The 14456-nt window shown below is 38.3% G+C and overlaps 1 protein-coding gene across 1 annotated transcript in view; it reads left to right on the forward strand.

Moving 5' to 3' along the window:
- Positions 1-14456, forward strand: part of ZNF638 (zinc finger protein 638) — a 152553-nt gene that overhangs the window by 762 nt on the left and 137335 nt on the right. The window lies entirely within an intron of this gene.

The following is a 14456-nucleotide window of genomic DNA, read 5'->3' on the forward strand; positions in this document are numbered from 1 at the left end:
ATTGTATGGTAATAGATTTCTTTCATAAGAGAAATTTCTCAGAGAGTTAATCCACTCTTTCTCCCCTACTGCAAGATCCCGCTGCAGTGGTCCTAAAAAAGAAAAAGAAAAAGAAATTTCTCATAGTACAAAAGAATAAAGTAGCCACGCTCTGTGTTTTGAATCATCAGTTTTGAGGGATTTTTTTTTTCCACTTTGCTTAGGCGTTCTTTCACCCACAACTACACCCCCAGGTTCCAGATTTTGGAATGGAGTAAATAACGCCCCCCGCCCCGGCCCCCATCCATTTAGTCGAAGGATAGTCAGCCACTGGGCTGCGGGCTCCGGGCTGTCCCCAGCGTGGGAGAGGCTGTCCTGCTGTCCCGGCTGTTTATTGCAGCGATTTGGATGTTCCAAGAGTCACGAGGGACACTGCTCACGTCCCCATCTGGGGGGTCACTTCATAGCAGCATCAGCTCTTTCTTTTAATCTTTCTTGCCTGAGTCTGCCTCCGGTCCTCTGGATGGAGCAGGCTGCAACGGACGCTCGGAGTAGTGAAGTGAATTGCTCTTTCTTGATACAAATGAATACTAGTGCTGTACTGCCTTCTCCCTATCTTTGTGGCGTTTGTGTGAGCTGCTGAGAGCGGAGAGTGGAGAGAATGATAGACATTTTGCAGAAGCAGAACGCTCTAGTGTTATGTCATCCTTCTTGGCTCTGGTTTCTAGGTCCAAGTTCTGGTGACATTGTTTCAGCTTGCTTTGCCCTTTCCCAGGCCCCTGGGTTGGTCTGAGTGGAAAAGGAGTGCCTATTTCTTACCCCATAAGGACTAGGAAAAGGGATTGCTGGCTTGAGAAAGAGGTGCTGTAACTTATCCTCTGCGGCCAGAATTCTGAGGATTGGAAGATTATGGATTTTTTAAAAAATGAAGGCAGATGGAGGGATTGTAGAATACTGTAATTATTCTTAGTAGGATGTTGGGAAATAGAAATGCTCCCCTATTTTATTCAGCAATTAGGGAAAGCTTAAGTACTTTAAATGCACCCTTTTACAATTGCCAGTGTTATTGTGAATTGTCTTCTAAAACCAAAAAGCACCCCCAATGTAGCCTTTCTGTAAATCTTTTACATAGGCTTAAAGGATTTGGGTCGGGATTCTTAGTGTCTTTGTAGTTAATTTTGTGTATTCGAGGAAGGGGAGCTACGAAATGTAGTACTTCCATACCTTTTGCCTCTGGGGATGTTTTTTGGTGGCAAGGAAAACTTAGTGCTGATTTAAGAGAATAGAATGGTTTAAGGAATTTGTTGGGGATTGCTCGTTTAAAAAAATGCCTTATGTTCTTGTGATAGTTTGCTAAGAATGATGGTTTCCAGCTGCATCCATGTGGGGACGGGGGAGGGGGGAGGGATTGCATTGGGAGTTATACCTGATGTAAATGACGAGTTGATGGGTGCAGCAGACCAACATGGCACAAGTATACATATGTAACAAACCTGCACGTTATGCACATGTACCCTACAACTTAAAGCATAATAATAATAAATTTAAAAAAAATGCCTTATGATTTGGTAAATTGTATGGTATTGCTATATCTTATCCAAAATAATTTTCCATTTCAGGGTAAACATTTGAATGTACATTTATACTTCTGTTTCCTAAATAATAAATTTTAAGCTTTCTTGTTTTGTTTTCAGTCATCAATTTTGAAGGATTATTTTTTCCCGAATTTGCTTAGGTTTACTTTCATCCACAACCACATGCCTGGGTTCTAAATTTGGAATGGTGCTAATAGTATCAAATGTGCAATTCTGGGTGTATGTGGGTGGATGGGATGGCTTATAGGTTGTATTAAAATTTTATTTTTTTCTCCATTGAAATGTCAGCACCAGCAGAAACTATTAATATTATGACATTTTCTCCTTCAAGAAATGGATGTGATGATAAAATGCTTTAGTAATTTTGAACATTATGACCACTAACATTAAATGCTGTGATTTTTTAAAATGGCATTCAATTAGAAAGTTTTGATAACTTGAGTCTTTCTGTTCTCTCTCAGTGATGTGCCATTACTAAAAGGTTTTTTCCCCCACCTCTCTCCAAGGCCTCAACATTTTCCTTACTGCATTCATGTAGGAGCTGTGGTTTTGGTATGGAGTTTCAGTCCCCTCGCTTCTGACTTACATGTGCAAAAATCTACAGTTTGAGATCTATACCAAGGTTTACTTGGGTAGCAGAATTCACAGCTTGAATCAGTAAAGTGTCTTGTTTCCTCTGCTTTTGGGCAGGTGGGATCTTTGGAGTATCATTTTATTTTCATTATTTCCCAAGTTTCTGAAAATAGTTTTTGAAAATATTTTAATTTTGAATCAAGATAAAAAATGACTTAAATTTTTTAAATAAAAATTATTTGGGTAGACTATAATTTCACAAGGTTAAAAATTAAAAAGTTTAAAAAGGTATACAATATAAAGTCTCCATCTTTCTCCTGTTTCTCGTCTTCTCAATTCTCATTCTGACAATTTACATGCCCTGGGTAATCATTATTATTAGTTTATTACTTTACCTCCCAGGATATTTTATACATATAAAAGTGAAAACAGGTTTACAGTTCCCCTTCTTATATGTATTTGCAGTTTTCTTCCATTGCTTTTGCCACTTGAAAATGTATCTGAGCGATCTTTTCTTATCAATACACAGAGAACATCCTCAATGAAAGGTTTTTGTTTTTTTTTTTTTCTCTCTGAAAAGTAATTAGCAAAGAAAGAGAATAAAAGAAAAGAGGATGGCCTGTGCGGTGGTGGCTAATGCCTGTAATCTCAACACTTTGGGAGGCCTAGGTAGGCAGGTCACCTGAGGTCAGGAGTTCAAGACCAGCCTGGCCAACATGGTGAAACCCCGTCTCTACTAAAAACACAAAAATTAGCCGGGCGTGGTAGTGCCTGCCTGTATTCCAGCTACTCAGCTACTCGGGAGGCTGAGGCAGGAGAATCGCTTGAACTGGAGAGGCAGAGGTTGCAGTGAGCTGAGATCGTGCCTGGTGCACGCCAGCCTGGGTGACAGAGTGAGTCTTTGTCTCAAAAGCGAAAAGAGAAAAGATGGACCTTGAAGAGATGAAGAGTTTTCTTTGTGGTTGGGGTATTGAGTACAACACTCTTGTGTGAAAAAGGAATCACTTAGAGTACTTAAGCATGAGGTAAGGTGTTGTAAAACCTTCTAGTCTAAATAATTAAATTATTTTAAAAATTTTTACTTTAAAATCAAAATAATACATATACATAATTGAACAAATAAAGCAGTTCTTGAAGATTTACCACAAAAATATGAGACACTTGTAAATTTCTTCTTGCTCTGTTTCTCTCCTTGAAGGCAAACACTTTCAAATCCTTTAACTTTTTCTTCTAGTATTTACCCGTCTTTCTGAAAAAGTATACTCTATAACCACTTCTTGACTTAAATAATTTAGGTATTACTTACTTTTTTATAAATTAAGAGTTGATAAAGTGAGGATTTAACTCTTTGTTCTCTATTCTATATCCTTCTTCCATCCTCCCAATTTAGATTCTGTTATAATTTTTTGTTAAATTAGTAGTTAGGTTTTATATTATTATGACCAGGTAAACATGACTAGCCTTTGAGTCAAATGATAAACTAATTTACCTAATTTTCTTTCATCCCATGGTTAATTTTTTCCAAATGCTGCAATGCCATCAAATGGGCCAACAAATGTAAGGATTTATCAGTGCCATTTTTTCCTTAAACTTCCTTCCTATAGTTTCCATTCTTCATACTCTAATCTGGTCTGGTTCTGAGTTTGTAACAAACCTAAAGATTAATATCTTTAAAGAGATAAGAAAAGAGATTGCACCTATGAAATAAGAACAGGTTGCTATGAAAAGAAACCATAAGAGAACAAGAAAGAGCTCTATGAAATTAAAAATGTGATAGTCAAAATGAACTCTGAATAGAAGACCTAGAAGAGAAAGTTGTATAGGTTTGCATAGCTATTAGTCCTGGGACTTTCCTTTACCTTTCTCCTGATTTGGACACTCTGTTATCTAGATCATGAATCTGGTTTCCTCATTTTGCTGAAACACTTAGTCCAGTTACTTTCTAAGAAAAGATAAATTTTGTAAGTCCTTGCATGTCTTAAAGATGTCTTTATTCTACCTTTGCATTTGAATTACAGTTTGGCTGATTTTGAAGTCTAAGTTTTTTCTCAGAATTTTAAAGGTTTAATTCTAGTGTGTCTGCTGTTAGTGTTGCTGTAAAGAAATCTGATATAATTAAGTTTCCTGTTTCTTTTTATATGAGTTGTTTTCTTTCCGAAAGCTTTTTAGTATAGTCTCTCTGGTTTTCTGAAAGTTTATGATTTTGTATCCCTGGTGTGATTCGTTTTTCATTTCTTGTGCTCTGCACTTGGTGGGCCATTTTAACCCAAGGACCTCCCTCCCTTTTCCCCCTAGTTTGATGAAATTTGCTTTACTAATTTATTCCTTTGCATTTATTCTGTTCTCTTTTTCTTTAGTTGGATTTTAGACCACCTGAATTGATCCTTTAATTTTCTTATCATCTCTCTACTATTTTTCATTTCTCTCTTTTTGTTTTTTTTTTTCACTTTCTCTAGGTGATTTTTTTCAGCTCTTCTAACCCTTCCATTCAGTATTTCATTTTGATCATCATATTTTTAATTTTGTAGAGCTGTTTCCTGTTCTCTGATTGCTTCTTTTCAAAGCGTCCTGCTTTTATGAGTGTCATATATTTTCATATCTTTTTAAAGATATTAATTCCAAGTTTTGTTTTTGGAGTTTTCTTTTGTTTCCTTCATTGTTTCTGCCTTTTGGAGTCTTTATTCCTCTTTGGCTTTTCAGTTTATTCAGTGAGAAGCTTCCAGCCCTGTGCAGCATAGGCTGTAATCCTGGGAGTAGGGCCAGGGAGGGGGAATGTGTTGAGCGTCCCCAAGGCCACCCTCAGGTTCAGTGATTCACTAGGAGGACATACAAGACTCAGCATATAATCATACTGACAGCTATGGCTCGTTACAGTGAAAGGTTACAAAACAAAATTGGCAAAGGGAAAAAGGTGCATGGAGTGAAGTCTGGAAGAAACCAGGCACAAGCTCCCCAGTCCTCTGTCATTCCACAGGATGTGCTGAATGGTTGTAACCATACATGTGAAATGTTGTCTGCCAGGGAAACTCCTTAGACTTAGTGCCCAAGGTTGTAACTGGGTGCAGGTTATATAGGCACCCTCTGCCTAGCATTTACCAAAATTCCAGACTCCCAGAAGGAAATCAGGTGCTCAGCATAAACCACTATTCTTACATTTTTACACTGTTTAGGTACAGTGAGCCACTCTTATCAGTTAGGGAATGATGGGAACCTTCCTGAAATCAAAGTTCCTAGACACCAGCCATGGGCCAAGCTTGCAAGTAAGACTTTCAAAGCATAGTAGTCTCAGGAGTGCCCTGTGAACTCTCTGCACAGGAGGATAGGGCCCCACAGTTAATAAATAGACTTTCACTTACCCTTCTTCTGCCTCATGCCTTGTTCATGCCCTCTACTGGTAAACTTGGAGGTCAAAGACTCTCCTGCTGTGGAATGAGATGGTCACCTGGCTGCCACAGGATGGGAGCGAGGCACTGGGAAAGGGTGTATCCAAACATTTTGTATGGGTAAACCATGACTAGATGAGCTGTTTTCAAACTGTGGACTGGGGCTCCTGACACCCATTTCATAATAATACTAATGTGATATTTGGCTTTTTCTCATGGGTATACAGTGGAGTTTTCCAGAGGTAATAGGATATTGCAATAGACCAGAGGCAGACATGTAAAACAGTGCCACTCTTATCACTGTTTCTTAAAAAAGTATAGTTATTTTTCATAAAAATGAGTTTTTTATTTTTAAATGGACTAGTAATTTTAAATTTCTGTTTTTCTTAAGATGATAAATATTGATAGTTATACCTATATAAACAAAAGTTCTTTGAAGTCTCAATACTTTTTAAATATGTAGGTCTTTGGACTAAAGAGCTTGAGAAGCCTACATCTCCCATTTTTCTGAGTCTAGCAGGTTTCCCTTTCATAGTTACCTATTCCTTGTTATATGTATGTTGTAAAAGGATTTATCTAACTTATGTATTTTATTTTATTTAACTCATCAATTAAATGAAGGAACCAGTAAGATGTTACAACCAGTTCAAAGGGAGAATCTAAAAAACAGATACATTTATAGATGAGGAATATTGAAGTGACCCACAAATGAAGGCAGCAATGGCTTCTTACATAGTGGAGGAGGGACATCGGTTGAACCTCCGCCAGACAGAATTTACATGCCTAGAGACAGTGTTATTTTGCTTTGCTATCTCAGTAGAAACTAGAAAGGTAAAATCATTCAACAACAATGAAAGGCTAGAATCAGCTAAGCTGGAAGAGGGTGATATAAATAAAGTTTAAAAGTTTTCCATTGAAACACACATTTTCCCCTGCAATACTCATCTAGAAAAGTATAGATTTTAATTTGCTTTCCCATCTAAAATTATCTATGCAAAAATTCTGGTTGACAGGGAAATTATATATATCATTGAAATGAACAAATTTGTGTTCTGAGTTTGTTTCGTTTGCTAGGTTGCTTGCTTGTTTTAAGCAAATTGTTTAGGTTCACGTGGCAAATCAGTGATGACTGAAATAGATGATCTGTTTTTATATTTTATTTTCAAAAATGTTTGTGGGTACAGAGTAGCCATATATATTTATGGGGTACATGAGATGTTTTGATACAGGCATGCAAGAAGTGAAATGAGTACATCATGGAGAATAGCAGTGTCCATTCTCTCAAGCATTTATCCTTTGAGTTACAAACCAATTACATTCAAGTTATTTAAAAATATACAATTAAGTTGTTATTGACTATAGTCACCCTATTGTGCTATCAAAATAGTAGGTCTTATTCATTATTTTTTATTTTTGTTTTGTACCTATTAACTATTCCCACCTCCCCGCAAAATAGATAATAATTTAGAAAGCTTCTTACTTTGGTCCCAGACTGGGTTCCCTTCCAATAAACATTGACAGCGACTGGCAATAGTTTTGCAATTTACACTACACCAAGCTTGGAGAGCATGAAAGTCAGTAAGCCTCAGCCCTGTGTTCTCACTGGAGATGCGGCCATGTCCATAGTGAAGGATTATATAACATGGTAGGTACAGTACCAAAGGTGGAAATAGTGTGACGTAGAATCAGAAAAGAAGAAGCAGTGAATTCTGGCTGGGAAGTTAAAACATTTCATCAGGGGCTTGGAGGACAACCAGAATTATTTAACCAGAATGGTTTTCCGTTTATACAGATATGGGAACTTCTCATTATACTTTCAAATAAAAAGTCAGTCTCTTAGATTATGCCCAGATTTAACCTCCTGGTATTCGCACCATTGTGTCATCTTCTCCCATGTTGTGTGGGGATTGGTCTGTACACCAATATATACAATGGTAGAAATGGCAATGTGTGCATTCCAAGGATTGGTCATAAGAGACACTGCTGTTTTCATCATGGTCTCTTGGCTTACTTGCTCTGTCGTGTCATGGGAACACTTAAGCAAACCTCCGAAGAGGCTTTTATGGGGGAGAAGCTGAATTTAATCTGGGCAAATGGACACCTAACTTGAGAATCTATTTCTGGCTTCCTTGCAGCTAGGTTTATTTGTGTGACTTAAGTTCTTGGGAGCAGAAGTAATGTGTGCACCTTCTGGTACTTGCCTTTAAAACAGTTTCTTAATTGTTTTTTCATTATCACTCCCATAAGGAGCCTTTTTCGACTTGTATTCCCTAATAGCTCCCTTGAAATTTTAATGCCATAAATATACTATATACCTGCATATGCCCTGTATGTGTATATCTGTGCTTTATCCATAAAAAGACCAAAATGTTTTTACCTCTATACCCCCCAGGAACCATCTTTTTTCCCATCGGGGATGATGCTGACCTTGTTGAGAATGCATGCTTTAGATGGACTAGGAATGCTCTCCCTTCACATGGGGTGGAAGGCACACATGTGTAGTGTGCCGGCTTCAGCCATGTAGACGGGTGATCAAGCAACAAGACGGAAAGAACTGGGAGGCATAGACAGCATCACAGAACAAAGTTGCTAGCCTATGTCTAGATAGTTAATTGAGAAAGAAGGAAACTTTGATCTTATTTAAGCCATCTTATTTTGGAACCTCTGTTGTAGCAGCTTGGCCTTTATCCTAACAAATATGCATCCCATTTTCTTTAAACAGGAAATCTAGTCAAAAGAAATTTAATGAGATAAAAATCTATACACTAAATAAAATACTGATGACAGAAATCGAAGTAGACACAAATAAATGGAAACATACTCCGTTAGGATAACTAATATTGTCAAAGTACCATATTATCCAAAGTTATCTGTAGATTCAATGTGATCTGTATCAATATTTCAGTGGCATTTTTCACAGTAATAAAAAACAATCATAGAATTTGAGTGTAACTTTAAGCAACTTCAGTAACCTAAGCAATCTTGAGAAACAAAGCTGTTGGCACTCTACTTCCCGACTTCAAACTTCATTTAAAGGTTAGAGTAATCAAGAAAGTATGGTAAGTGTATGAAAACAGGCACAAAAACCAGTGGAACAGAACAGAGAGCCCAGAAATAAACCTATATGCGTCCCATTTCTTCAAAACTGCTTCGCTTTAAAAGATTTTCTCTTCTGTTAGTTTCATGGCACCAAATTCTGTTTACTCAGCAGTGTAGAAATGTTATTTACCCTTTTGCCATCTGCAAATGCCTTATCATTACGAATACTGTGAATTGTATAAACATCAACATCATTGGATCCAAAATTTGGGTACCTCTAAGTAATATTTTATAATCACTTAACCAAAGTGTTACTATGCTTTATCTCACTGCATATATTGCTAGTTTGCAGTAGAGTAGTAGTCTTGTTGGTTTCTTTAGCCGTTGAAGCAGTAGAGTGTCTTTTTTTTTTTTTTTTAAGAGACAGAGTATCACTCTGTTTCCCAGGCTGGAATGCCTTGGCGCAATCATGGCTCACTGCAGCCTCTAACTCCTGGGCTCAAAGCAATCTTCCTACCACAGCCTCCCAAGTGGCTGGGACTACAGGGTCAGCTAATTTTACTGTATTTTAATATTTATTATTTTTATTTATTTTTGAGATGGAGTCTTGCTCTTTTACCCAGGCTGGAGTGCAATGGCGCACTCTTGGCTCAGTGCAACCTCTGCCTCCTGTGTTCAAGTGATTATTCTGCCTCAGCCTCCCAAGTAGCTGGGACTACAGATGTTCATCATCACGCCCAGCTAATTTTTGTATTTTTAGTAGAGACAGGGTTTCACCATGTTGGCCAGGCTGGTCTCAAACTCCTGACCCCAAGTGATCTGCCCGCCTTAGCCTCCCAAAGTGCTGAGATTACAGGCATGAGCCACTGTGCCCGGTCCTTATTTTATTTTTTTTTGGAAGAGATGGGGTCTTGCTTTGTTGCCCAAGCTACTCTCAAACTCCCGGGCTCAAGTGATCCTCCCACCTTGGCCTCCCAAAATGCTGGGATTACGGGTGATTTCTTTATTTTAAATGAGGTAGTTGCTTAAGCATTTTTGTTCTGTAAGTTTTTTACTTGTCCTAGGGAAGGGTGGCATTGCTAATTTCTTCTCAGACAGAATATGTGCTATGTATTTAAGAGTTATGACACAAACCAGCTACAGAAACAGAATAAGAATTTCTCATCCCAGAATTTTCTTGTTTATTATTATTATTATTATCATTTTTTTCCTTTACAAAGTTTAGAAAAGCTTAACTCTTGGTTATCTCTGTTTTATTGGAACAAGGACAGTTTGGATGACAAAAAGTTAGAAGGTAGAGGCTATTAAGAAAACAAAAACAAAACCAGAAAAACTCGGACTTTTTAGAAGTAACTGGGTGTTCTGGGCAGTTAACCAAGGTTGGTAGAGGCTGTTAAGACCCAGCTAGGCCACGTGCAGTGGCTCACACATGTAATCCCAGCACTCTGGGAGGCTGAGGCAGCCTACTGCGGATTGCTTGCGCTCCGGAGTTCGAGACCAGACTGGGTAACATGGCGAAACTCCCATCTACAAAAACTACAAAACCTAGCTGGGCGTGGTGGCCCACACCTGTAGTCTTAGCTACCTGGGAGGCTGAGGTGGGAGGATCTCTTGAGCCTGGGAGATCGAGGCTGCAGTGAGCCATGATTGCACCACTGTACTTCAGCCTGGGTGACAGAGCAAGACCCAGTTCCCTCACCCCTCCAAAAAGACCCAGCTAAAGATGGGAAGTCTTTTGAAAAGATTTTGCTGTTTGCTTTACTAGTTTTCCTAAGAATATAGATGGATGTTAATAGGACTTAAATCTCATGATGGGTGTTGAGGGGAGTAGGAGGGAAGGTGTTTCGGACTGATGGACTGTGGATCATTTTTTTGGCTCTCATGGTATTTCATATGTGTTTGAATCAGCTGCCGACACTGTAAAATAAAGCAGGCACAGATACACACACACACACACACACACACACACACACACACCCACCCACCTGCGTTTCCAGTGTTTAAAGGCTTGGAAGCTCTGGGAATGCTGAGACAACATTAGCACATGGCTGCAGTAGGCTGGAGCTAGGGAGTAGACAGGCATGTGCTCCCCACCATTTCCTCATGCCACCTGAGTGTGTAGACCAAGTGCTAGTAGACATCCTTTGTACTTGGGCTACTCTTTTTCCACTGTAGCTTTCAGAAAAAAAGATTTTTGGGTCCTTTTTTTTCTCCCAAAAGTAGGAAAATAAAAAGGTCTTTTCATTCTTAAGAGGTAAGGGGGCATTTTGTGTGTGTATATGCAAGTAATGAATATTCCTGTGTTTTAATATATAAACAAAGATGCCATTTTAAAACCAAATTAAGATGCCACCTAAAAATCAGCTATAAGTCAGGCACAGTGGCTCACTCCTGTAATCCCAGCACTTTGGGAGTCCAGGGTAGGTGGATCACTTAAGTCCAGGAGTTTGAGATAAGCCTGGGCAACATAGAGAGACCCCCGTGCCTCTACAAAAAAATACAAAAAAAATTACCTGGGCATGGTGGTGTGTGCCTGTAATCCCAGCTACTGGGGAAGGTGAGGTGGGAGGATGGCTTGATCCCAGGAGGTCGAGGCTACAGTGGGCTGTGATGGCACCACTGCACTCTAATCTAGGTGACAGAGGGAGACCCTCTCTCAAAATAAAAAAAAAGTCATAAAAATAAAAATCAGCAATACATAATAAATGCCGTAACTAGTATACAGAAAAGATAAAATGGTTCGTTTTTTTAATGGGAATTGAATAAGGGATATCATTATGATATATAGCTTTTGGTTAAAAAAAAATGTCCTGGGTGTCAATACCTTATATAGATGATAAGTTCCTAGAGCAGTGCCTTTTTTTTAAAGAGAAGAAATTGTGTTTCTCAAACAGAAAGAAACATATATAAATAATGTAAATATTATTGGAACACTGTTTCATAGCATATTGAATACATGGCTGAGAATTTAAAAGACAAGTTACATTACAAATTTAAATTATTTATGGAGGCTGGGTGCAGGTGCAGTGGTTCATGCATGTAATCTGAGCATTTTGCGGGGCCAGTGTAGGAGGATTCTGAGCCCAAGAGTTTGAGATCAGCCTGGGCAACAAAGTGAAACCCCATCTCTATAAAAAATAAAAAAAAAATCATTTATGGTATTTTCAATTTAAGCTAAGGAAAACATATAGATAATACCACACAGCAATATGTGTGGTATCTGAAAATTTTAATCAGTTGAAAAACTTTTATACTTATTGCCCATGGAAGGGTCCATATCAAAGGACTCATTTGTATAAAAAAAGCCAAAATTTAATGAAAATGGGTAAAAATTTATCAGCTTGATTATGTATAGATAATGCTCCTGAAATAGTAAGTAGTAGGGATTAATATTGGAGAGCTTAGTGACAGAGTACTGAAAGGAAATAGACATGAATTAATTAATTAATTTTTTTTGTTTCGAGATGAAGTCTTGCTCTGTCGCCTAGGCTAGAGTGCAGTGATCTTGGCTCATGCAACCTCTGCCTCCCGGGTTCATGTGAGTCTCATGCCGCAGCCTCCTGAGTAGCTAGGATTACAGGCGCCCGCCACCATGCCAGGCTAACTTTTGTATTTTTAGTAGAGACAGGGTTTCACCATGTTGGCCAGGCTGGTCTTGAATTCCTGACCTCAGGTAATCTGCCCACCTTGGCCTCCCAAAGCTGGGATTACAGGTGTGAGCCACCACACCCGGCTGGAAATAGACATGAATTTAGTCTGTTTAATATACATTGTACTAGGAGTAATTTTAAGCCGAAAGATTAAAAATGCAACCAATATAGTTATTAGTAACTATCACAATGAAGTGGATACTGATACTTGAAATTCAGGTGGTTCAGGACTTTGCAGATTTAATGATATGTACAACATGCCAGTCTCCTATGTGTAGGTTAGAGCTGAAAATACTTTTTGAACTGTTAAATCAACCTGTACATATTATATAAGGGAAAAACATTGCCTCAGTTTACCTGTGAAGAATGGCTCCAAGATTTGGCATTTTTGGTTGACGTTACTACCCATCTAAATTCTGCAAATATTTATTTACAGGGGCATTCATAAAGAATGCCCCATTTATGTGATTCGGTTCTCTCATTTCTAGTAGATAAATGTGTTTTGGCAAAAATGACTTTTTATGTTAAGGAATAATCTGGGTCACTTTGATGTGCTGAAGTTGGTTTCCAGAAATGAAAATTAGCACCTTACTTCATTCTCAAAATGAATGAAATTTAAGACTGAATTCCAAGGTAACTTTTCTGATTTTACACTTTATGAAAATGAACTGGCATTTCTCAGTTAATAACAATGTGAATGGATAGCTGCAGGTGTATGGAAAACTAAATATTGTAACACTGGAGCAGCAGAATCCTACACACACCTTTGGAGTAATTACCCTAAATTCAATAATCACTTTGCAAAAAATTTTATCTTTGTTTGAAAAAGTGCCTGTGTTTAAGAGTTGTTTTTTTCTTCTCTTAGTTCAAGGATTCAGGGCTGAATTCTGTATTACATGTTACATGCAATTCTAGATAATCAGAGCTCACACTGACACTTTGGTATAGGGGAAAAGGTGTCAAGTTTTGGGTTTTAGGTCAGTGGTGTTATGACCTACAAGAAAAATTTAGTAATTAATTGTTTCTGGGGTTTTTGTTTTGTTTCTGAGATAGGATCTCTCCTCTGTTGCCCAGGCTGGAATGTAGTGGGGTGACTTTGGCTCACTGCAACCTCTGCCTCCTGGCTCAAGCCATCCTCCTACCTCAGCCTCCCGAGTATCTGGGACTACAGGCATGTACCACCATGCCCAGCTAATTTTTTGTAGAAATGGGGTTTTGCCATGTTGTCCAGGCTGGTCTTAAACTTTTGGGCTCAAGCAATCTGCCCACCTTGACCTTCCAAAGTGCTAGGATTACAGGTGTGAACCACTGTTCCCAGCCTGTGCCTGTTATTTTTTGGTGTTGTTTGTTTTGTTTTTGTTCTTTGATACAGGGTTTCGCCATGTTGCCCAGGCTGGTCTTGAACTCCTGAGCTCAGGTGATCTGCCCCGCTCAGCCTCCCAAAGTACTGGGACTACAGGTGGGAACCACCATGTCCGGCCTGTGTTCCTGTGGTTTTAACTTGTATTTTTTTTTAATTTCAAATTTATAATCTCTGATATCATAACTGCTTGTGTTATATTACGTTATTAAAAATAGTGCTTAATTCTATTTCTGGCATTTGAATTTTTTAAAATCTCGATTGCTTCAATTATTTATGTCACTGGCTTGGCCCCTGTAGATACTTGAATTTGTGATCCTTGTCATAGGCAGAAGGTACAACCCAACTATATCCTTGGGCAATATGCCTAGGAAAATATGGTTATCATCTTGTTCTAATTAATTTTACACTGCTACCTCTTTTTCTTTCTTAGACACTAAACATATTTTTATGATGGTTTATTTTATGGTGGCAGTTTTAGGATATGAACATGGAAAATTTATGCTTGCTTATTTCAACATCGTAAATACATGCTAGATAGCCCAGTATCAGGTAATAAGATTTTTTTTTCTCTTTGACATTCACCCACCCCCTGCAGAATACTCAATGAGAATTTCCTGTGAAAGCTTCAGGGCAAACTGTTTAAAAAAAAAATACCTATAAGCTTTGATAGGATCCAAGACTCCACCCAGACTCTGTTTGAGACATGTAATTCTGTTTAGACATGAAATGTTTAGGTGAGACATCACAGTTTGTGTTGTATTTTGTAATAATTCCTGCGTTTCTGTTGTTGTGTCACTGAAATTCTTTGGTTTTGAAGCAGATGTCTGTAGCCTATGAGAAGCTGCCTTGTGCTCCTTCTCCCTGGCAGTGCTAC

Source organism: Theropithecus gelada, chromosome 13, assembly GCF_003255815.1.
Source record: "Theropithecus gelada isolate Dixy chromosome 13, Tgel_1.0, whole genome shotgun sequence".
Lineage (NCBI taxonomy): Eukaryota > Metazoa > Chordata > Mammalia > Primates > Cercopithecidae > Theropithecus > Theropithecus gelada.